The sequence below is a fragment of the Schistocerca americana genome, unplaced genomic scaffold (genome assembly GCF_021461395.2).
Source record: "Schistocerca americana isolate TAMUIC-IGC-003095 unplaced genomic scaffold, iqSchAmer2.1 HiC_scaffold_962, whole genome shotgun sequence".
Taxonomy (NCBI): Eukaryota; Metazoa; Arthropoda; class Insecta; order Orthoptera; family Acrididae; genus Schistocerca; species Schistocerca americana.
Genome location: NW_025726744.1, coordinates 12,154 through 15,000, shown reverse-complemented (window position 1 = coordinate 15,000; position 2,847 = coordinate 12,154). Strand labels below are relative to the sequence as shown.

The following is a 2,847-nucleotide window of genomic DNA, read 5'->3' as shown; positions in this document are numbered from 1 at the left end:
CACTCAAGAGCACCCTGGTAGGATTGCAACGGGGTCCGCCTCGGGACGCACGAGCACGCACGAGGCGCGTCGCACGCCTTCAGCTCGCCCCACCGGCAGGACGTCCCACGATACATGCCAGTTAAACACCGACGGGCGGTGAACCAACAGCGTGGGACACAAATCCAACTACGAGCTTTTTAACCGCAACAACTTTAATATACGCTATTGGAGCTGGAATTACCGCGGCTGCTGGCACCAGACTTGCCCTCCAATAGATACTCGTTAAAGGATTTAAAGTGTACTCATTCCGATTACGGGGCCTCGGATGAGTCCCGTATCGTTATTTTTCGTCACTACCTCCCCGTGCCGGGAGTGGGTAATTTGCGCGCCTGCTGCCTTCCTTGGATGTGGTAGCCGTTTCTCAGGCTCCCTCTCCGGAATCGAACCCTGATTCCCCGTTACCCGTTACAACCATGGTAGGCGCAGAACCTACCATCGACAGTTGATAAGGCAGACATTTGAAAGATGCGTCGCCGGTACGAGGACCGTGCGATCAGCCCAAAGTTATTCAGAGTCACCAAGGCAAACGGACCGGACGAGCCGACCGATTGGTTTTGATCTAATAAAAGCGTCCCTTCCATCTCTGGTCGGGACTCTGTTTGCATGTATTAGCTCTAGAATTACCACAGTTATCCAAGTAACGTGGGTACGATCTAAGGAACCATAACTGATTTAATGAGCCATTCGCGGTTTCACCTTAATGCGGCTTGTACTGAGACATGCATGGCTTAATCTTTGAGACAAGCATATGACTACTGGCAGGATCAACCAGGGAGCTGCGTCAACTAGAGCTGAGCAGCCGGCCGCCCGGGAGTGTGTCCCGGGGGCCCGCGCGAACACGCAAGCGTCCGCTCAATTATTCTGCAAACAGGAGGAGGCTGAGCTCCCCTGCACAATACACCTCGAAACCCTCTCAGGTCCCGGCGGCGCGCAGCGCCGTCCTAAGTACTTGGTCGGGTTCGAGAGAGGCGCAATCGCCCGGAGTTTGGCGAGTAGACGCTTTAGGTGCGACCACCCGTGCTCCCAACTGAGCTTGCCGCTGCCGACAGAGGCCCGGGAGCGTGCTGTCGTGGCATTGCCGGCGGGAGACAACACGCGCCACCTACGGTGGCCGGCAGCTCCAACGCCAGCGCCACAGAAGGACAAAAGCCCCACTTGGGTGCCGAAGCGAACTCTCCCAGCACAGCGCACGCGCCAACACGTCCGCACAGCTGCGATACAAACCACCTGCGAGAACCGCAGAGGCGACCGAGCAGCAGACGGCGTCGCGGCGCCGAGCGCCGGGCGGCGGCGCATCCTCAGCGCACACAGTCCTCAATCGGACCAGCACACTGCAGATGTCCACCGCGCTTCGCACCGGGCCCGCGAGGACCTACTTTGGCCGCACGGCGCCGCGTGCAGGGTGCGCCGGCGCGCAGCTGCGCCGCCTGCCGCCTCCGTCGGCCGGCGCGCCTGCCACTGGCCGCCCCCACCAGCCGGCTGTAGCGCGTGCGCCCACGCACCGCGCGGCCAGCACGCCGGGAGGCCCCCCCTCACCGGCCGGGGACGGTCCCACCCAGCCACCGCCGCGTATCGCTTCACACCCACATGCCATTCACGTTCGTGGGCATGGTGGGTATCGCTGAAACAACCGGTTGGTAGCTCAACCGATCGTCGCCATCACTGATTCACCTCTAGCGAGAACAACCGCACCACAACCGTTTACCAGTTGTTCATTTGCGTAACGTCACCAGCAAACGTAGACGTCCATCGCCATTTGCAAATTCAACGATTGTTGCATGCCTGTGTCAGGTGTCACGACACACTATGTCTGCCCACATACACGCAACAACATGTGCACGCTTCGCGAACACGTGGAAGGTGGCCCCCGTACGTATGCGATGTCCATTGCGCGAACGACTGTCAACCGGCCTCTGTCGCATGTCGCAGATGTGGAACGCAGTGCACCATGCTATCACGGTGTGTGAGAAGAGACGACTACGTCTGACAACACGCGCCACTACATCAACAGACGGCTCATGCTGATCGCCATCCACGGCATACCATACTGCAATCCAGCTCTTATAGGGAGACGACACGTAGCTGAGTGCACAATATTTGGACCGTATGGTTCGCCGTTGTTGGCGCAGTCGTGGTACGGTCACACATGTACCACGATGTATCATTCAGTACATGAGGACCAATGTGCAGTACAGTGTGTGATTTGGACGTACAACATCAGCGGACAGTTGACACACGCCGTACCACAACGTAGGCTGTGCTTCGCCATGCAAATGCCAATGAACAACTGCGAAGGGCATTGAGCATGTACGTCCTGCTGCCATCCGCATTACAGTGTATAGCTGCAAGGTGTTTAACATGAAGCGATACTCTGGGGACCAGGCAGTGCGAGTAGCAAACTATATTGCGGGGGTTGCAGTTAGGCAACACCACACTAATTTAACGCGTCGTATGACAATTACAGAGCAGGTTAAGGCCCAACGTGTGTTGGGTTAAGGCCCAACGTGTGTTGGGTTAAGGCCCAACGTGTGTTGGGTTAAGGCCCAACGTGTGTTGGGTTAAGGCCCAACGTGTGTTGGGTTAAGGCCCAACGTGTGTTGGGTTAAGGCCCAACGTGTGTTGGGTTAAGGCCCAACGTGTGTTGGGTTAAGGCCCAACGTGTGTTGGGTTAAGGCCCAACGTGTGTTGGGTTAAGGCCCAACGTGTGTTGGGTTAAGGCCCAACGTGTGTTGGGTTAAGGCCCAACGTGTGTTGGGTTAAGGCCCAACGTGTGTTGGGTTAAGGCCCAACGTGTGTTGGGTTAAG

The 2,847-nt window shown here is 57.5% G+C and overlaps 1 non-coding gene across 1 annotated transcript in view; it reads right to left on the bottom strand.

Moving 5' to 3' along the window:
* Positions 1–817, bottom strand: part of LOC124592913 — a 1,910-nt gene extending 1,093 nt beyond the window's left edge. The window contains exon 1 of the ribosomal RNA XR_006977671.1: positions 1–817. This exon is cut by the window's left edge and continues 1,093 nt beyond it. This is a non-coding gene — a ribosomal RNA (small subunit ribosomal RNA).
* Positions 818–2,847: the final 2,030 nt, after the last annotated feature.